Consider the following 22,813-nt stretch of genomic DNA (forward strand, 5'->3'; position numbering starts at 1 on the left):
GCCCCATTTTTCAAACAATTAAAATCCTCTCTTATTAAATACATTTGGGCACATAAACCGGCAAGACTAAGCTACTCCATTCTTACTCGTCGTAAAGAAATGGGAGGAATGGGATTACCAGACCTCAAGACATATCACAGAGCTACCTTACTCACCCACATTCTGGACCGTATGTTTCATGTAAAACACAAGCTCTGGGTGCTATTGGAAATGCACATCTCTCCCCTCCTACCATTCTCGCTACCCTGGGTTCTGCCTTCTCTGAGACCACGATCACTCTCCCTGACGCTCTGTGTCCCACCTTTACTAAAAGTGTGGGATACCCTCCTCAAAGATGGTAATAACTTTCCTTTTTTTTTTTACACACTTATATAAACAGCCACCTGACAATTCTCTCCACCAATGTAACTACTAAACTTATCGCTCCATTTCCTCCCTGACTCCTCTCTTAGTCTCTCTACCCATCTCTTCTCTCTCTCTCCCCCTCTTCCTCCCCCATTCCCCTCCATTCACGTCCCTCCTACCCAAGGGGATTATTGGACCCATCATTACTTACAGGTACAAAGCCATCTGCATATGGGCGGACTTGGGAACACAGTTTCCAAGGCTGACCCACTTATCTACCATATGCCTGTACACTGTATCTTTGTACTTGATTGGTCTTAATCACCCACTTGTTTGATACTTATGTATTGTTAAAATTTTTGAATAAAAACTTATTAAGTAAAAAAAAAAATCATAGAGTTACTGGCGCCGGGCGTACATTTACTTTCTACATTTAGCCTTGCTTTGCACAAGCAGAGCTAAATGTAGAATAGGAGAAGTTACTTGTTTCTTTACAAGTGTTCTCGGTGATGACACAGAGAACACTTGTAATCAGAGTGCCGGTCCGTCCTCCCTCCCTTGCACTTACCTCTCTCCATGCTGCATCCTCCCGGCTCCGTCCTTGCTGCCGCCGCCTTCAGAATGGAGAGCGGTAAGCAGAACGGCAGGGTTTAAAGGAACCCTGCTGCTCCATGTAGACAGTGAGAGGGGAGAGCTGTGCTCTTCCCCTCTCACCTGTCACAGGAGTTCCAGCACAGCGCTGTGCTAGAACTCCTGTATTGGTGGTGACAGGTTCAATAAAGAGAACCTGTCACCTCCAAATGCTATCACACAGTAACTTGTTAGCGCCTGTGTGAAAGCAATAGAGTTTGGTGAAAAAAACAATTGATAAAAAAATAATTACATAAATAAAAGTAAAAAATAATAATAAGTAATAATAATTCCATTAAAAAATAAAGTAATAAAGTAAAAAATTGTAAGAAAAATATAAAAGTAAAAAAAATTAAAAAAAACTAAAAAGTGATAAAAAAAAGTAAAAAAAAAGGAGAGAAGCAAAAAATAAAACCCATAAAAAAATTAAAACCAATCCTGCATCCGAACCCGGCCTTGGGGCGGCAGGGAGGGTAAATCCGGTCCTGAAGACAAGAAGCTGTATTGTGTTCAACATTTAAGATAACTTTGTCTCTACATTTGAAGTACAGTGTGATCTAACAGAAAATGTCAACACAAAAGGGTTAGCTCAGAGTTTGCTAAACTTGACTGTATATGATTGGTTTTTTCTGTCGGTTGTAAAGTTTTAAATGAGATTAATCAGAAATAGAAATATTTGCAAAAACAACGAGAATCAGCATTAAACAATTTACAGCCAAACACCAGGCTTTAAAATTGTTTAGTGCATAGAAATTGTGGATAAGGGCATTAACAATTCAATAACAAAATGTAATTGACATTAAAAAAAAACATTGAAGAAAGCCACGAGAAATGACAAAAGAGCATTGTCTGAATGGTTTGTTTTCATTAAAAACTGGACACTGGCAACAAGACATGTGCGATTCGTTTTGTTCCAATTCGAAATTCAGACAAATTTTCGGAAATTCGGAGATTCGGATGCATCCGAATTACAGAAATGACGAATGCAAACGAATCCGAAAGTCCGAAATTCGTTAGCGGTAGTCTGTATGAAATTTCGTTTGTGGACGAAATTTCGTAGCAGCAAAGTGACATTAGAGAAAAAAAGAATACTTCTTTTTTTTTTTTTACAGTCTACAGAAGAGGAAAAAAAAAGCATGAGGTTCCCCCCAAACATGTATTATTTTCTGAAATTCCGCCAGGATTATGTTATGTAGCTTATATACAAATAGTGCTTTGAAGAGTTCCTTTCAAGAACGCCAGCTCAGCACCAAAGTGCCCTTGCAAATTATGTCTACATGTTGCAACCATATTGCTGTACTGTGCTGCTGGGTCAGATATAGTCAGACATAGTCATGTGACAGTTCAACTTGTCAGTTATGCCACAATGTACAAAAGATTAGAAACTACTGAAGCAGATCACAAGAAGTACCTTTGTACAAGCACAAATTTTGTCCTGCTCCATCTCATCAGGCACAATTCTATATACCATGCAGTGGCAGAAAATATAAAATTAATAATGTCATCTGAGTTTTTATTTTTGGTGTGACGACACCATCTGTTTCTTGAGAGATATGGTTTCAGAAAGCAGCATCAACACTGACATTGATATCCTATATATACACATATGGATGTCTCTTAGCTGTGCACAATATAATTAGCATGTTATCCTGGACAGCAATACACAGGCGGTATTAAACGGAAACAAGCATTGTCTGTGCAGCTCTCTGCAGTGAAAAATTACACTCTGTACTGATAAAATGGAAATCACAGTGGTCCCTTATGCCCAAATGTGTCATCCCACTAGGTGCTCATAAGTCAGTATGTGAAATAGGCTGCCTCTGCTGCCCCATTACACAGCCATCTAATGTCACTCACCCTTGTCAGGGCACAATGTGTTTCTGCAAATAGTAATTAATGAATGACCTAGGGAACACCGCTGCATTCTATGTCTGAGATGCCAAAAACAGTTTCCTTGCTAATCATAGCCTTTATAAAAGATTCCAAGGTGTGGAGTTATTATTTCTGGCATCTGTTGTGTTATGTAATGATTCATTTGTTTTCTAACGTATTTGCCAAAAGAAATGTTTGCTAACAATGTGACTGATCCAGGGATCGCTGGACAGAATGCTAATTAGCAAATATAGATAATAAGTGATTACAAAAGTGTGCATTACTGCTCCAAGTGAGTTTAAAGCAAGCTTGACAATCTTTGTGACCAATTAAAGGGCAACTGCCGACAACAAATAAAATTAACCAGCTATATGCTGATTCTGTACTTTCTTCTAACTCAGAAAGCCTGAAAATGTATCTTAAGGGTCTATTCACTAAGCTGCCGAGGGCAGCCGAGTGAATGACCTACCTGACGTGAAGTGAGCCGAACACTGTTCGGCTATTCACTTCAGGCTGTTACGGCTGATTTCAGCCGTAAATCGGCTGAAATCAGCCGTACATCGGCTTGCTTCACATGGCTTTGGGTCGGCTGAACATGCTCAGCATGTTCGGCCGACCCGAAGTGCAGAAGGAGTTCGACTCAGCCGATCCAACATGTGGATCGGCTGAGCTGAACCTCCGGCAGGCTACTCACTGCTGTTTGGCCTATTCTTATAGATGCCAAACAGCAGTGAGTGAATAGCCGAATGCCGCTGAGCTGCATTCTGCTCGGCTATTCTGCTCGGTCCCTCAGAGGGACTGAGCAGAACAGAAAAGTAGTTTAAAAAGTTTAAAAATAGTAAATAGAAAATGATTGTGCGAAGCTAGCAGTGACAGCTAGCTCTGCCCAACAGTTTTCTATTGTCCGGTGGTTCTCCACTCGACTGAGCCGCTCGGCCACGTTCGGGAGCTGTACGGGCTATAGTGAATAGCCCATACAGCACCCCTTCGGTTCTACTGAACCGAAGAGGTCCTGGCGCCGAAGCTAGCTGAAGGATCGGCCGAAGCTACAGCTAGATGCTTCGGCAGCTTAGTGAATAGACCCCTTAGTCTACATCCCATTCTGTGCAAGTTTCATTCCTCAGAACTATACTTCCATACACGGAGATGGACATTTATCAAACAAATAAGTGGTGCTATTAGATGCATATCAGGCTGTTTTTCGGCCACTGCTCCTGGAATCCTGGAAAGCCAACTATTATAATGCAACTCAATGCATGAAAATTCACACATTGTGGTGTAGTGTGGTATTCCGTAAACAGTTCCTAAAGAGATGCACAATTAAAATGGAACTTAAGCCATTTTTTTTAGAGATTAGGAGAGGGTTATAACTAGGGATGCACTTCGAACATGAGCTCACATGAGCTCATCCGAACATGAAATCTACATGGCCCTCCCGCCCACTCAACTGCTGGTTGGAGCATTCCCCACCCCATCTTGTTCTGGTGACAATTAAAAATTTGGGATTTTTTTCACCTTCAGTAATAATACTTATCAGGACAAATAGTGTGAATCTCCCTAATGGGGACACAGACAGCAATAAAAACCTGACAGGTGTTTTAATCCCTCTCCGCGTCCAAAACCTAAAAAAAGTTTTGACTTTAGTTCTACTAAAAGAAAATTCCACTTTTGTAAAAAAAAAAAATAAGTATGCATAAAAAATTGCTGGACAAGCCATTTTTTTATGTAATGTTTCCATTTCACTCTAAAGCCACTGTACTTTTCTTAAAAAACATCAATATGACAACCTGTACAGGTCCAGTGTACAGAATACCCCCAGAAATATAATTTGCTGCTTTTTTGATTTAGCTCACTAATTTTCCCAGAAGTCTGCCCTGAGATACAACTACAATTTTAGTCATCCTGTTCAGTAGAAATGTCTATTTTTGTGAGATTATCCCTAAGGGTTAACTACTTCTAAAGGGATGCCAACAATGCACCTTTCTTCATTAGAACCCTAAAAGTGCACCAACTGTTTATAATGAGCCCAGACCTTGCCGTTCAGGGATCAGTCTGGGAACGACATGGGGAAACAGAAAAAGTAAGGCAACAATTTTTTTTCAAATCCATGTACATATTTGTCTTAAAAAAAGTGGAGTAACAATGAAGATCACCAGCGCTCGCAGGATGGAGTAAATCCAAAGGTTATTGTTATTGTAGAACAGTGTCACATGTATAACATAGCCAACATTTCTGAACCATGCAGGGTCCCTTCATCAGGGCAAACATAGCTATTGGATCAATTTGCCTCAGTGTACGGGCCTCCATTATGTCCCTAGGGCTCTTTTGTTTATGAGGATTAAACAGAATAGAGATAGCACACAACAACAACAGGCATGAAACTCTACAAACAAGCAATATTTTTCTTAAGTGTTAATTTTTCTCTGTATCTGGAGTTTAACTTTACATACATTTTGACACAGCAAGCCACAAAATGTGACATTTTCATTGATAATTACTTTTAGGTAAACTCCACAATAACTCAAAATGAATGCACAAAATATACTTCAGTTTTCCTTTATGTAATTCATCCAAACAGTACTTCTAAGCCATATACTGTATGTATTGGTCTGATGGGATATAATTATGCACCACCACATAAATGGATTATCATCTGTTATTTTATTCTATTTAGTCTCTTTGCAGCTTTTACACTGTCAAAATACTACCCACACAAATCAAATAAATCCAAACACTGGTTTCTACTGATAAATGTAAGCTGCAGTGAAGTTGAACAACCCTGTCAATACATTGTACATGTCTGCTTATTGTTTTCCATTGTACAATAGTTGATGTAGTGATGGTGCATGGGTTTTAATGCAGCCCCATTCTCTTCCTTAAAGGCCTATTTTTAGTTGCTGCAATCTGATGCTGATTAAGCTAATAATTTAACTGATGCATCTGTTGTAATGAAATACACCATGCAATCGACTGGATGCCATTACCTCATATGCATTACTGTTAAAGGAAATGTATAGTGGTTTTGCACATACTCTTTTTCTTTATTTATTATGGCTAGGATGAAAAGAAATACATTTTAACAAAGTAAATAGGAAATCTTGCATAGGAATATTATGTCGTTTTTTGAAGCTACTGTTGTAAAAAGCCTGATGTTTATTATAGCTCTTGCTCTAAAGTTTTAAGCAGATGGGTACAACTGGAAAGGAAATTACTGATGTTGACCTGGCTCTTTAACTAATCCATAGTGCTCTGTAAATCACGTGTCATTTATTTAATGTTTATTTGTATATTATATAAAGTACACATATACAGTAGTTAAAAAACGCAATACAAAACACCTGTTTAGAATGTGTAAAATTAGAACTTAAGAACTGGCGATCTTATCAGTAATACATTTTCTGTCCTGTACTGTATCTAAAGAGGAGCAACATTGCCACCCCCAGATTTCCTGACACCAAGAAATGGGGTTATATACTGTATTTATAACAGGATGGTTCCACAAATGTCATACCTCCCTTCCTGTTCTTGGACAATTAACATCTGCCTTGGCAAATTCCATGGTGATTAGATTAAGGTGTCTGTACTACCTGTGTGGATATAAATGCTGCGGTATATTCCTGACACTAAGAGCTGAATAAATGGTGCAGATAAGCTGTGAAATGTCTTTAACATTACAGATTCTATCCAGTTGATTGTGACTTACCACTCTTAGCTATACCTTGAACTGGGTGATTGAAAACCTTCAGAGACAAATGTAACACAATATGTTTAATGGTATAAACAGACCAAAGTGGCGCAAATAAGAGAAAATCATTATAAGGAGTTACATACACTTAAAAAAATACAATTCATCTACAACCTTTATATTTTCCCTTTACGGTAAGTATAGTTTGGCCCAAACTGGTTTAGTCTATTTCTCAAATCTCCTTCACTGCAAATGTAGTTTGCAAATAGAATATGAATTACAATTCTTGGAAATTCTAGGAATGAACATGAGTCATACTGCCATGGCCTATAGAAATAAACTGGCAAGCCGTGATAGAATTCTTGCAGTACATATGGTTGGTATGTTTTATTTAGTTTGTTAATAAAAAACTGGACTTTCTCTTCAAAGAACTATAGTGTAATGAAAATACAGTGCATTTTAAAATAAGAAGCTGTCGAAAGTACAACATGTAACAAATTAACACTTTCGCCTATTTTCCCTGTAATACTAGCGAAGGTAATATATAAATCCGGTGCCTGGATACTTCACTAATTATTAACCAAATTCAGTAACATATTGCAAAATGTAAAGTGGTCTTAATAAGTTGAACAGGTGGGTTTCCCAAACCTACATGGCTGTGGCAGCTGGTGACTGTCATTGTGCAATAGCAAGATTTGCTAACTGCTATATCTCTGCTGACACCCTAAAGTAAACCTGGCATCCTGGCATGACCTTGAAGTACCTGCTGTAATCTTCAAATTTTACTTGTGAAGCCCCTGCACCCTATGCCAAGGCTGTACACAAAATGCACTTGCCCCTGGTATAAGACTGAATTCTCATTTAAAGTAAAACAGAAGAAACAACACACTTGTTTATAGAAGGTAGAAGGCGTAATACCTCAGTCAGTTACTGATGCAACCTGGAATCATCATGGTCAATATCATGGTGGTTGGCAAAAATTGCTAATATATAAAGTATATATATAAAAAAGAATATATATATACTGTATATACATGGTATTTCCAAAAGTATTGGGGCACCCCTCCAAATCATTGGATTTAGGTGTTCCAATCACCTCCATTTCCACTTGTGTATAAAATCAAGCACCTAGGCATGCAGACTGCTTCTACAAACATTTTTGAAAGAACAGGTCGCTCTCAGGAGCTCAGCGAATTCAAGCGTGGTACCGTGATAGTTTGCCACCTGTGTAATAAGTCCATCTGTGAAATTACCTTGCTACTAAATATTCCACGGTCAACTGTTAGTGGTATTATAATGAAGTGGAATCAACTGGAAACAGCAGCAACTCAGCCACAAAGTGGTAGGCCACGTAAGATGACGCCAGTAAGAGGTAGCCAGTTTCTGGCGGAGTCTAGTGGAGGAGAAAGAATAGGGCGCACCAACAATCATGCCTTGCACTGAAATCAGCTCTGAAATCCATACTGGTTAATGCACTCCATATTTACCATAAGGTATTTATTTTGTTGTATTAGTTTGTTAAATTACAGCAATGGGTAAGGTTTAATTTTTCTTTGTGTTATGATTCGAACAGCAATGTTACAGTAGTTAAGATTAAGGTTTTCTCAGTCCTATTTCTTTCTCAGATTTTAATCAATGTGCTACCTGTCCATTGTGCTATCTGACAGCTCCAAGGAACCTGCAAATGGGATTTCACAGTGAACAATCAAGCACAGAATATACACTAGTTGTAAGAAGTTCTGACAGACAGTCTGGCTATACAATGAACTGCACAATGAAGAGACTACAACATAGTACGGTATTTAAACACAGCAATGTTGAACAGACAAATCAACATTTGTAACCAATAAATCATTAAAGTGAGCCTTTCCATTCCACAAACATGTTAACTCAGTGAAGCCTTCATTCACTCCATCAGTCGTATCAAATGCCCTGTTCTTAACACAAAATGTGCAGCCCAAGCAGACTAAAAAGTGCAGTAACTAATATACAAGTTTAACCTTTATATCAGAAGTCAGCAGTTAAAGAAGTATTAAACTCTAAAACTTTAGTCAAAGATGAATCCAGATCAAGTGAATATACATTACTCAGCAAAACATGCAGTCATCATGTTTCCAAACAGATGGCTCTAACCCTCTCAGCTCTGCTTTCCTGAACTTCCTGTTAAGTACAACAACATAACAAGGAAAAGCACTTCTGTAGCTGTCCATTTACTAATCTGCAAAAGGGAGGAAGGAGGAGTGGCTTGCCTTGCTGTGTTTGTGGACACACATAAATTACCAGCACACAAAGGTGGCTCCATAGGACCCTGCAAGGAAAAGGAACCACCCCAAAACAGGATATCAGGGCCAGTGCTCAGGGTTCTTGCTGATTGTGCAAAAAGGTAAAACGTTTAAACATCAAGAGGCAGCATCTATTGTAAGTGATTTAATCAGCATTTGAAATAACTTAAAAACCTTTTGACTTTAATATCACTTTAAGCTCTTTTTACAGTACCTCCAAGATCCATGAATGCTCAGCCAGGGGCATGGCCCATGCTGCTCATGTACACATGTTAGGTCATGACTTTTTGGGTATAGCTGGTCATGCTCCAATGTTCAAGCATGCGTGCATTGGCACAAGGGAGTTAGCATGCATTGGCACGTGTACATTAGCATGTATTGCTTTTGACTGCAAAGGTGGAAATCCAATATATTTAATGTCTTTTGAGCTGACAGTGTGTCTGCTTAAACTAAGATATTATAACAGCTCCAGGAATACTGCATTCAATTCAAATATATTGTCACATTCACAAAACCAGTTTTTAAAAATTGATGTAAATGTTTTTGTCTTCAAAATTGTTCTAGGAATGTAATATCTTATTCAGGAACTATATTTTATTCATGTGTGAATAAGATATGAACATGAACATTCTATATGTCTTCTAAAGCTACAACTAAAATTGTGCCTCTGAGTTCGAATGTCCAGATTAAATTGTGTTAACTGTTAAAGCCATTGTTATTATTGTATATTATTACAGTATAATGGCTTTATACTTAATAAGAAATACATGGGATGGGTTATCTTTGTTTGTTCTAGAAGGAAATTGTACATTTTTATGTTGCAGTCTAAGGGGACTATTCACTTCAGCTGTGTACGGCTGGCTTCGACTTCCTTCGGTTCAGTCGAACAGTCTTAGCGCGTTTAGCTGAGCTGACGTGAAGAACACATTCACCTCAGCCAATCCAACATCTAGATTGGCTGAGGCGAAGGTTCAGCAATTCAGTCTCTGCTGTTCACCCCTAATCTCATAGGGGCCGAACAGCAAGGAGCGAATAGCCAAATGCTGCTATGCCATAACAGCCCACTGTCTTCACACAGTGGGCTGTCATAGCATGAAAACAAATTCATGGCTGGCTCCGCCCATCTGTTTTCATCCGGCCGGGACCTTTCAAGAGTCATTTAAACAGATAGGCGGAGCCAACGGTGATGTCACAGCTGGCTCTTGCTATCAGTTGACATTCGGCCATCACCTGCCAAATAGCTAATTTAGCGTTGTGCGTCTGTCAGGAGCAGTCGGGTCCTGAGGGCGGCAGGATTTTTTTATTTTGAAGAGTTGGTGGCCCTCGGACACTATGATTGACCTGTGGATTATGACATTGGATCCTTTTTTTTAAAAATCTAAGAATAGGAATTGTCAAAAACGGTGTGCGTTTTTCTGTTCAATTAAAGGATTTTTTCTAGAGTGTGTATTTATTTTATCTTTAACCCTTTAGTGAATGAGTACGGATAACCACTACCCCTTACACATTCACAAGGGGGGATGCAGCATATGGGTGCCCCTTTATGAAAGGCAGTACCTAAATGCAAATAAGTTCCCCTGCCCGCAGACCTCATCAGTATGGGGACAAGGTGCTTTTCCAGGGGGCATGTGGCCTGGTATTTCGCAGGGAGTGGGGTGCTCGCTCACTCCCTCCTTTCCTGCCTGGTTGGAAAGTTTAGGGGGATCCCCATGTTTTTTTTCAATATTTTAGGCATTGGGGTTCCTCTTTAAAATTCCTATCAGACATAAAAGGCCTGGTATGGTTTGGGAGGAGGACCAAGAGTGGATGGCTTGTTGAGTGTAGCTAGTTACAACTGCTGCTGTGTTTCTGAAAAAAAGTATCTTCCCTAATGTTGAGAAATGTGATATGTGTACCTTACTCATGATACTGGTGAGTGAGCCAACGGTGATGTCACAGCTGGCTCTTGCTATCAGTTGACATTCGGCCATCACCTGCCAAATAGCTAATTTAGCGTTGTGCGTCTGTCAGGAGCAGTCGGGTCCTGAGGGCGGCAGGATTTTTTTATTTTGAAGAGTTGGTGGCCCTCGGACACTATGATTGACCTGTGGATTATGACATTGGATCCTTTTTTTTAAAAATCTAAGAATAGGAATTGTCAAAAACGGTGTGCGTTTTTCTGTTCAATTAAAGGCTTGTTGAGTGTAGCTAGTTACAACTGCTGCTGTGTTTCTGAAAAAAGTATCTTCCCTAATGTTGACAAATGTGATATGTGTACCTTACTCATGATACTGGTGAGTGATTGTGCAGTGTCACAGTGGTTTGAAAATATAATGTGCATGTCACCCAGGTTATTTAAAGAGTAATATGTCTAAAATACCGCAATAAGTCTTAAAACTAGGGATGCACAGATACTTTTCGAGTACCAGTGCAGATACTTGGCATTTTCATGAGAACTAACAGGGTTGCAGTGGTTGCAGCTGGGACCTGGCTCTGGCACTCCACCACTGTCCTGAAATCATTAGTCTGTATTGTTTTAGAAAAACTGTCACATGACAATAAACAAAAATGTATCAGTACTCGTACTTGTAAGTACTCGGCAAGTACCAGTACTCGTACTCGCAAAACTGGTATCTGTGCATCCCTTTATTTATATTTATAAAAACAAAATCATACATTAAGGCTGGGTTCACACCTAGGCGTATTGAATATGCGCGTTTGACGCGCGTTTTTACCGACAAGCGCCCGCTTCCGAGGGCTACTTGGCTGTATCCCAATGGAAACGTGAGACCAAAATGCCCCAAAGAAGTACATGTACTTCTTTGGGCGTAGGCCGTTTTGTATCGCGTTCGGACGGGCGGAAATACGGCAAGGTGTGAACCAGACCCATTGAATACAATGGGATTTAGATATTTGAGCGTTTTGTAGAGCGTTCGTTGAGTGTTGAACGTGCTACAAAACGTTCAGGTGTGAACCAGGCCCAAAAAAAGAGATGTACAAATCCCAGGAGCTCCGTGTGCTCCTTACAAAGGACAGCTGCCTCCTAATTTTTGAGTTTTTCTCTAGTGTAGTCTTGGAGCTCAAAAGTATCGGTACATGTACTCGTACTTGTACCGAGTACTGTACTTGGTATCTGTTCAAACCTACTTAAAACAGTGGCATTGTTTCTTGAACCTCCTAATGCATGATTGGGCTCATGTGCTCTACCCTACACACAGCAAATCATCACCTGATCTGCTTAAAAAATGTTTGTTAGAACCTTTATTCACATGCACATAAGTTAAAAACCTCAGCATCCAACCCTGAAATTTAGGATTTTTAGTTGCATCTCAAGGTCATTACAGTTTCTGCTCACCACATCTTAATAGATCAGATTTATTAATTGTGCTTATTATACATAGACATATGAATATAAGCACACCAGTGAAAAGTTTTCTAAAAACCTTTCCTTTAAACCTGTATTGGGTTGTGTTTTTTCAACATAACATATTATAGGATTGCTTTCACAGAATTTTAAGACTCGTGTACAATCATATTGTTGTAATGTGTCAGCTTAACTATATAGTAATTTAAAATGGTGTAAGTAGTCTCATGGTTGCTTTTTTAAATAATTATATTCCTAAAAATGTTTTTTTTTCAGTCTCATTTCATATCATCTCTCATCTCTGTGAAACTGCTTTCCTCTTTAATATGAGGTGCAGTTTTAATGGTTCTTATTAATTTTGTATGGGCTAAAAGCAGTATATTCAGACCGTGGTATAACAAATAGCATACTTCCAAAAGTAAAATGTATACACTTATCATCCAATAATGTACAAATGTCATGTAAAATACACATTTCTAATTTATCAGGACTGCAAATACCCCAAAAGTTAGGCAAATCATTTTGTGATCTTAAAAAACATTATGATTGGGTAATTATTAAAAAAGTATACCAGTATAAGTATGCCTTATGTGTCCATAAAACAATTTCAGAACTATTTTGGTAGGTCAGCTAGGCTTGGAGTTATTGTCAGGTGAAGCTGCCAAAAAATCTATTTTTAAAACACATATTTTTCAAACATATTGAAGGTTATTATGATAAGATATTTGTGTACTCCTAGCTTGAAAGTATATGTTTTAATTATATATTCACTGTACCTTGTGATCTTTTGCAAAATACAATATTTGTATTAAATATATTTGTTGTTATTATTATTATGATTATTATTATTAATAATGTCATTTTTGTTATCTAGTCATGTTTTTTATTTTCTAGTTACAGGTACAAACCTGTTCACTCGAGCGATATCTAGCAAGTTTTTCTGTCTTGGTGTGCTCCCTATAAAGATGAGCCATGCTCATAAGCAGCAAGATTATCTGGAGTGACATTATTTTTCATCATAAGAGTGCTTAGTGCCTAATTTTATATTCCTGTAACTTGTATTAAACTCCAGGAGTATGCCACAAGCTCTCTAGATATTTATGTGTTATAGAGCACTTATTGCCTGCTGGAGGCTGATATTAAGCCTTTTTTCCTTTTCAAATAGATTTGATTAAAAATAAAGGTCAGTATTGCATAAGTAATGCCAGAGATATATCACAAAGTGATATGCTATGTGACTCTAACTATAACAACATTCTACGGTCTGATATTTAATACAAAATGAATGAAAAAATAATCATGTTTACAAAGCCCAATATGCTGATAGAAAGGTGAACACTGCTTAGTGAGTCACATTTGATCTCTAAAGTCAGAGAGGCTGTAGAGTTTACTGTATACTTTTCAGATGTGCTACTGGACAATACACAAAAATATCTGTAAGCTTAAGAGAGATATTAGATAGTAATTGCACACTGTTTGTTTAGTGTTGTCATGGCAAGATCATGTAAAAACCAAGAAAAAAATCACTAATAAATTATCCCCTTTTAGGCTATGTTAACACCATGTCTATACCAGATCTGGAGCAGATCTGCAAATGCAGTGCAGTGCATTTTTGCAGCAATTTTAACGTGATTTTGCCACGTTTCCATGCTTAAAATGGGCTTTCAGTTGCAGTCCAGTGTGCTCCAGTACATTTTGCATGCATTTGTGTGTGTATTTGATGTTTTTCCATGCGTTCCAGTGTATTACAGACCATAGGAAATGAGATAAGCTGTATTTTGTTGTCTGGACTGGAACGGACTGTGCTGGTGTGAACAGAGCCCAGAAATACCATAGAGATACATTGGGATGCTTTTTTGGTCCGGGAACAAACTGTTCGGTCTGGACATTATCTGGACATGGTGTGAACAGGGCTTGTTCACACCATATACAGTGCGTTCCAACATTGTATCGCATTTCGACCGGCTTCCCGCATTCAGGGTTGGGAGGGGGTGTGGCGGTGCATTGAAGTCAATGTCACCACAACCACGCCCGCACCAGAATGCATGGCACATCAATGCCTGCGTTCCAGTCCACTGCGATCTGAAAAAATGTGGCATGCACTATTTTTTCAGATTGCACTGGACCAGAACGTATGCATTGATGTGCTACGCGTTCTGGTGCAGGCGATCGCATTGTGCATGCGGGGCATGGCCGCAGTTCCATTGGCTTCAATGCACCATCACACTCTCTCCCGCCCCTGAACGTGCAAAGCCGGCTGGGATGCGATACAGTGCGTGCCAGCAGCCAGGCACGCTGGAACACACTGAATATGGAGTGAACAAGCCCTCAAGGAAGAAAAAACTCTGGCAGCCAAAAAAGGCAGGCAGAAGTCAAACAAGGGAGGTTTATCGAACTCTTTAAAAAATAAATTGCAAGCTTGTGAATTGTGAACCCCTATTGAAGTCACTGGGAGGCTAGTCTTAAGAAATCAATTCTCACCATTTTCAAGGCTGTTGGGCAAAGGATTGCAAAACAAAGGGCATGGGTAGTTGGACACTGCCCTGGGGACATGCAGCAATGCAAAACAAATTTTTAATTGGGAGCAGCTCTTTCAAGAAGAAAACACTATTTGCTGCTAATTGACTGAACGCTATCAGTTTTATAGCGTTCAGTTGAGCAGTTCAAAAAGCTCTTTTAACTGCCCAACAAAAGAAATCCCATGATTTTCAAGGGCCCTGGTTCACACCTGAGCAGAAAAACGCCTAGAAGGAAAATGGCAGACGCCTGAAAAGATACAGGAGCTTATTTGGGCAGTTAAAAGAACTTTTCCTTCCCATAAACTTGAGCAGCCAATCAAAACGCGCGTCTTCATGTACGCCCGTTAAACGTGCATACAAATGTGCTCACTTTTGTATAGAGGCATAGACAAGATTTAGCAGTGTCAACATGCTTCAGTAAACAACAATAATTCTATGACTAATATACTTACCTAAATACTTTTATGTGTTTGAGTACATACAAGACATTTATTTGGCACATTTTTTAAACTCTGCTTTTTCTATTATTGGCTGGCAAATATATGAATGTGAAAAAAAATATTTCTGCCATTTTTTTTAACTTTAATACATTAATTTGATTTGTAACATAGTATTTCTTTCACTGTATATTGCTAAGAGATACACTGACAGCTGGAGCTGTGAGAGCTTTGCTTACAAACAAAACATGTGGCTGCCATGGCAAGCATATTTTTGGAAACCAGGCCAATTTGTTCCTTTATTGTTTGTTGCTAACTGAAGCTGTAGGTTACAGTGTGGCCTCACATCTACGAGTATGTACCCAGTAGCTGTCAAATGGAATCTGGCTTACAATTCTGTTTGAACAGGGAGCCATTCCTAAGGGCATTCATCACCAGACTGAGGGCAGAAAGGGAATTAAATATCCACTAATACTAAGGCTAAGTTAGCTATGAACTTTTAACCTCTCAACACTAAACCACAAAAAGCTAAGCCTAACCATTCTGCAACCTCTAATCTAAGCCTAACTTAAAAAAAAAAAAACATTCTGCATATCCACATTATCCTGTTCCTGGAGCCACTCTGTACTGAAAGCATACAGATACCATGCCAGACCCCACATCACATTGCCAAAACACACTGATCTAAAGTGTTGCAGCTGGTATAGAGTGAAAATGAGTAGAGGACCTCTCTGGCCTTTTCCTTCTACAAACCTCTCCATAGTGCCATCATGGTTTTCTCAGTAGTACTGAGTAGAAAAACGAGTTTGCACACAGTTCTGTATCCTGTTAAAATCATATTCTATATTATTGTATATTTAAGACATAAAACCAGACACAGCAGTCCCGCTAATGTGTTTCAGCCAAAAGAGGCTTTAATCATAGCTGCTTGCTACATTCCCACAGAACCATTTTAGGGTTAGTTCACACCATAAGCAGTGCGTTCCGGTCCGATTCTGGCCGGGCAGGCAGGGGCGTGGTGGGCCATTGTGCAATGCGATCGCCCGCACGGGATCGCAAGGCACATTGTGCCTGCAGTGCGATCAAAATAGTCCTTGGAGCATTTTGACCGCACCGGACCGCAGGCACAATGTGCCCTGCGATCCCATACGGGCGATCACATTGAGGCCAAAGGCATGGCTATGGTGCCATTCATTTCAATGGCTTGCCACACCCTCTCCAGCCCCACGAAATAGTGAGCCGGCCGCAATGCGATGCAGTGCGTTCCGGACAAAATCAGGCCGGAACGCACTGCATATGGTGTAAACGTACCGTAAATGTCCCAAAACAGATGAAAAGGGTAGGATAAATCCTAATTATCCTTCAGCTGTCCTGGGTAATTATCATCAAGAAGATTGTCCAGATAGACAGTATAACATAATACAAATAAAGAAAGACATATATGTCCTCACACCAAAGATTATAATAAAATCATAAATCGGTAAGTTCAACCGACAATAAAAGCTTAAGACTGTTACCATATATTAGGGCTGTTACTGATTAAAAGTTTTGTGTTCGATTAATCGAAAAAAATTTTAATCTGAGTTGCCCCACTCAAGTGACGGCCATATTGAGTGGGGCACCTGAGATAAATAACGTGCTGGATTTCTGTGATCCTAGTTCATTACTGTGATCCTAGTTCATTTTAGTACTTTATTGCTGTGGTGTGTGTATATAGGGCATATCTTGTATACTGTTTGCATTTATAAATCTATTGGCTGTGTGTGATCATTTTGCAATCACCGTAACAAAACCTTTCCAGGGATATCATCAGGCAGCCCAGGCAGAGGGTAACCTTTTGTGGTGTCATTGCAGTGCAGGGCAGTGGTGGGAGAGGATTAGCAGAGCAGATACTGGGGCTCCCATGCTGCCTTGTCTTATCAAGCTGTGGACGAGCTCTACAAGGCAACCGGAGGCCAGTCTACTGACATCCCAATCTCCCAATCAATTCCCCCCCTCATCCAGTCCAGCTCCACCATTTAGCTTTTGAACACCGGCCCAAGTGGCTCCGTCGGCTAACGAAGGGAATGGGGGGAGGAGTCCGGTGACGTCAAGGACATCGACATCACCTGACTCCTCCCCCTTCCCTTCGTTAGCCGACGGAGCCACTTGGGGAAGGGTCCAGTGACGTCGATGTCCGTGACCCTAAACCCTAAAGACATCACAACAAATTATGCCTTTCATTGTAAAAAAAATGCATGAGGCATGAAAACGCATCCAAAATGCATCCAGTCAAACCCCAAAAACATACTGAAAAACACATTCATGTAGCATCTCCAGTGTGAATGTATTATTAACCACCAACTCTTTAATGCATACAATATGTTTCAGTATAAGACAGTATATGAGTGTATGAAGAGTACCAACAGTATAACTCGTGAACACAGATTCACATCCCTGTGATGATTAAGAGGGGGATCCTGGATTGTAATTTAAATATCCACCAGACCTCGGGCTCCAGAAGCATCCTGTGTAAATTGCCACCTCTCTCAGATAAAGTCAGATTACCTCCCTGTACTTCCAGAAAATATGTGTGGATACATTTGAGGGTTGGAGGGCTTTGGAGTTCATATTGCCACAAACTTGCTCCCCTATTCTAACTCTAAGGGGCTGGATAGCACATCCCACATACTGCAGGGAACAAGATGTACATGCCATAACATACACAACATTCTGTGTGTTACCGTTGATATATTGTTTAAATGGAAACGTTTCTTCTGTAACCTTCAAGATAGCGACTTTTGTCTTGTTATGCACCCTCCAGTATCTGCAAGTAGTGAAACCACAACAATAAGACCTTGTCAAGATAACCATGTTTTCTTAGAGCTGTCATTAGGATTATAGTAACTAGGGGACAATAATGATCCTACGACTGGTAGCCCTATGACTAGCGAAACAAGAACTATCTTTTAAACTTTCATGTAACTGGCAATCATTGTAAAGTGCAGGCAAATGTTTATATTTGTCTTATATTTGTCTATATTCTGTCGTATGTGAACTGTAGGAAACATAGTAGTGACTCTATCATCCACTTGTTGTTTTGTGTGTCCTCCTTTTGTCTAGCAAAAAAACTCAGGATACTACGGTCAGTAATATTGAATCGCTGACGTTGATCCAGTGTTGGATCGGGCATGGGTGGAGGGGCTACAGGGCAATTGCCCCCCCCAGGATAGTGCCACCCGCAGTAGTAGTGTGCCTTTTTTTTTACAGTAAAGTATGTGACATTGTCAGTGATCGGTGTATGCTGGGGCAGCTGTGTGGGGATGGAGAAGTGTGAACGCCTGTCACCTGTGACAACTGTTTAGCCTTGTGGAGCCGGTACTGCCTCTGCAGTCAACACCAGGCAAGAACATCCTGCTGTGTGGGTCATTCTGAGGACCCTCTTCTGTGCTCCCTCCTGTCCACTGGCTGCCAAGGACTCAAGACAAAAGGGTGCTGCAGGAGTTAGGTGAGGCTGGGGAGTCTATGGATGATGGTTGGTCAGGGGGGATTGGGGGCTTGCGGGACTGTAGTTGGTGGTATTTAGCATTGCTAAATTGATATATAATGTATAGCTGGTGGTATTCTGCATTACTGTATAATGATAATACAGCATTGCAGAATACCACCAGTTATACAGGACTACAAATCCCAGCAAAACATTATACAAAGCTGATGGTATTCTGCATTGTTGTATAAAGTATTGCTGGGATTTACAGTCCTGGGCTCGTACTCATGAAAATGCCCCGATACTAAGCGCAAATAAGGGCACTTTAAAATGATAAACTGAAGCTGGTGCCTGAGGTCATACGCTTGCTGGGGACCTCAGCACTCTTCTTGTTAACTACGTGGTACCTGTTTACAGTGCCAGCTGCACATCTCCTCCTCCTCCACACCCCACACACCCACACAGCACACCTGAGACCCTGCACAGCCCTGGTGAGACTCTGCACAGCCTCCAGAGACCCCGCACAGCCCTGGTGAGACCCACACAGCCCATCTTAAACTCTCCAACGCCCTTCTGAGATCCTTCACTGAAGACATCAGGCTGGCAACCCAGAGCAACATGTAGCTTCATATTATTTTGCATTGCTGTAAAATGTATCACTTAGATTTGTAGTTCTCTATAGCCAGTTTTCCATTCTGCTTTGCTGTATAATGTATTGCTATATTTGTAGTCTCTCTACAGCTTAGACCTTATTTTCTGGCAGTGCCCTTCCCAAGACTAGATTCTGGATCCACCCCTGCATTGATCAATATATTTTATAGCAATTTCAACAACTTTCCATTACTTACACAACTAAACAGATAAAAAAATGTATCCTAGATATTTTAAAAATTATATTATATAAATTGTGATTGAAAATAGATTAAAAGTGTTTGAAATTGCCCAAAAAAGCCATGTGTATGGACAGTATTTGTCCTAGTGGAAGATGGTGGAAACAATGTAATTGGCACCCCCTGCTGCCGGCTATGGAACCCTCTGGCCTGGTTCACACCTGGGCGTTTTACAGCACGTTCCTACACGCTGTAAAACGCTCAACATGTGAAAACCAATGATTGCCTATGAGCATGGTTCCCACCTGGGCGTTTTACAGCGCGTAGGAACGCGATGCAAAATGCCCTACGCCCAAAGAAGTACAAGAGCTTCTTTGGGGCATATTTGCCGCGCATATCCATTAGGACACAGCTGTATAGCCCTCGGAAACGCGCGTCTGTTGCAGTTTCTTTTACCGCAGATCGCGGTAAAAACGCGTGGCAAACGCGCATATTCCATAAGCCTAGGTGTGAACCCAGCCTTACACTAGCTCTTAAATGATACATAAAGTAACATTTATGGATAATTATGACCTAGCAGGTTCTTGTTGCAAAGAGCTATTTTCATTTTCCCATGTGTGTATTTAAATAAACTCTCCAAAGGTCATTAGGGGAAAAAAGCTTCATAGTAGATTGTAGAGATACATATAAAAGTACACATACAAAAAAAATACATAAATATTGATGTCTTTTCTTTCCAAATACGTAATTAACAAATTTCCATGTAAACAATTTTGTTTAAATGCCATCAGTTTTTTAAGGTCATAATAGTACTGAGAAAGATTTAAAAAATATTGATATCTCATCTTTTAAACACTTATTTTGATATACAGGTGAAACTGGAATAATTAGAATATGGTGCAAAAGTTCATTTATTTCACTAATAGAACTTAAAAGGTGAAACGAATATATGTGATAGACTCATTACATGCAAAGCAAGATAGTTCAAGTCGTGATTTGTCATAATTGTGATGATTATGGCTTACAGCTCATGAAAACCCCAAATCCACAATCTCAGAAAATTAGAATATTGTGAAAAGGTGCAATATTCTAGGCTCAAGGTGTCCCACTCTAATCAGCTAATTAAGCCATAACACCTGCAAAGGGTTCCTGAGCCTTTAAATGGTCTCTCAGTCTGGTTCAGTAGGAATCACAATCATGGGAAAGACTGCTGACCTGACAGTTGTGCAGAAAACCATCATTGACACCCTCCATAAGGAGGGAAAGCCTCAAAAGGTAATTGCAAAAGAAGTTGGATGTTCCCAAAGTGCTGTATCAAAGCACATTAATAGAAAGTTATGTGGAAGGGAAAAGTGTGGAAGAAAAAGGTGCACAAGCAGCAGGGATGACCGCAGCCTGGAGAGGATTGTCAGGAAAAGGCCATTCAAAAGTGTTGGGGACTTTCACAAGGAGTGGACTGAGGCTGGAGTCAGTGCATCAAGAGCCACCACACACAGACGGATCCTGGACATGGGCTTCAAATGTCGTATTCCTCTTGTCAAGCCACTCCTGAACAACAAACAACGTCAGAAGCGTCTTACCTGGGCTAAAGAAAAACAGACCTGGTCTGTTGCTCAGTGGACCAAAGTCCTCTTTTCTGATGAGAGCAAATTTTGCATCTCATTTGGAAACCAAGGACCCAGAGTATGGAGGAAGAATGGAGAGGCACACACTGCAAGATGCTTGAAGTCAGTGGGAAGTTTCCACAGTCTGTGTTAATTTGGGGAGCCATGTCATCTGCTGGTGTTGGTCCACTGTGCTTCATAAAGTCCAGGGTCAACGCAGCCGTATACCAGGAGATTTTGGAGCACTTCATGCTTCCTTCCACAGACGAGCTCTATGGGGATGCTGACTTCATTTTCCAGCAGGACTTGGCACCTGCCCACACTGACAAAAGCACCAAAACCTGGTTCAATGACCGTGGGATTACTGTGCTTGATTGGCCAGCAAACTCGCCTGACCTGAACCCCATAGAGAATCTATGGGGCATTGCCAAGAGAAAGATGAGAGACATGAGACCGAACAATGCAGAAGAGCTGAAGGCCGCTATTGAAGCATCCTGGTCTTCCATAACACCTCAGCAGTGCCACAGGCTGATAGCTTCCATTCCATTGTTCTATGTACAATCCTTGTTTTATTGATTGCATGTAATATTCTAATTTTCTGAGATTGTGGATTTGGGGTTTTCATGAGCTGTAAGCCATAATCATCACAATTATGACAAATCATGGCTTGAACTATCTTGCTTTGCATGTAATGAGTCTATCTCATATATTAGTTTCACCTTTTAAGTTGCATTAGTGAAATAAATGAACTTTTGCACGATATTCTAATTATTCGAGTTTCACCTGTGCTCATTAGGTTTATTGTATTTTGGGTTAAATTCTATCTCCCGTGGCCTGTTGCATTATTACATGGACATTTCTGTTCAGATGGGGAAAAGCTGTTTATAAATTGGAATTGGAAAGAAATGTTTCTTTTTCATGGGTACATTGAAGGACAAATATAATTTCAATTAAAGTATAGTTATTCTAACTACACTATCTGAAGGCTACACCATCTGAGGGGGAACATAGCTTAAAAGTAATAAATCATTTGTAAAGACAGGCATGTGCAGCATACCATATTATACCAGTTTAGCCCCTACCCTCTTCATTGGAGTGACTACTAGAAATGTAGCTTTGCTATCACTGTAATCAGTCTAGCTGATTTGTAGTTGGTTATTATCTTGTTAATTCCAGGTGTTCTGCTTTTGATTGTACCTGCCTGAGTGGGGTGTGACCTTGCTACAGTGTGGGGCAGCCAATAGGGGGACATGAGGAGTGTCTATGCCTCACCAGCCAATCACTGAGAGTTTCATGGCCAGTGGTGCATGTTGGGGGAGTGGACAAATACTCAGGGGGTTGCCATGTGCTCAGTTCCAGTCTGTCCCCAGGCACAGCCTGGGGGGTGAATGCACAGAGATGGAGAAGCTCATTAGGCCTTAAGTTTGGAGAAGGCCACATGTGGACCCAGGAGGGGTCTAGAAGAGAATCAGAGAAGCCCTATGACTGTTGGAGGTACCAGGAGCTGACATGGACCTCAGGAACACGTCTGGTGTCTCTCCGAGGGAAGATCTCATGCACATTAGCTGTTGCTCTATTGCCAAGTGTTAGCCTGTTCTCTTAATGGTTCTGCACTGCGGACGTCTGAAGGGATTGGTGAGTTTTTTCTATTTTTGCTATTGATGTCTGAAGCCCTGTACCCTCTCCCCCAGTTATGCTGTTCTCAATAAAGCATTTAAAAAGGAACCTAAAATGATTGGTGCCCAACTTTTTGATCACATATCCCTTCACTGGCTAAGGATCTGCCCCTAAGAGTGAAAT

At 40.3% G+C, this 22,813-nt stretch overlaps 1 protein-coding gene across 1 annotated transcript in view; it reads right to left on the reverse strand.

Moving 5' to 3' along the window:
* GRIN2D (glutamate ionotropic receptor NMDA type subunit 2D) overlaps positions 1-22,813 on the reverse strand; it is a 334,622-nt gene that overhangs the window by 132,146 nt on the left and 179,663 nt on the right. The gene's annotated exons all lie outside the window — the stretch shown is intronic.

The sequence above is a fragment of the Nanorana parkeri genome, unplaced genomic scaffold (genome assembly GCF_000935625.1).
Source record: "Nanorana parkeri isolate BGI_ZX_2015 unplaced genomic scaffold, ASM93562v1 scaffold103, whole genome shotgun sequence".
Lineage (NCBI taxonomy): Eukaryota > Metazoa > Chordata > Amphibia > Anura > Dicroglossidae > Nanorana > Nanorana parkeri.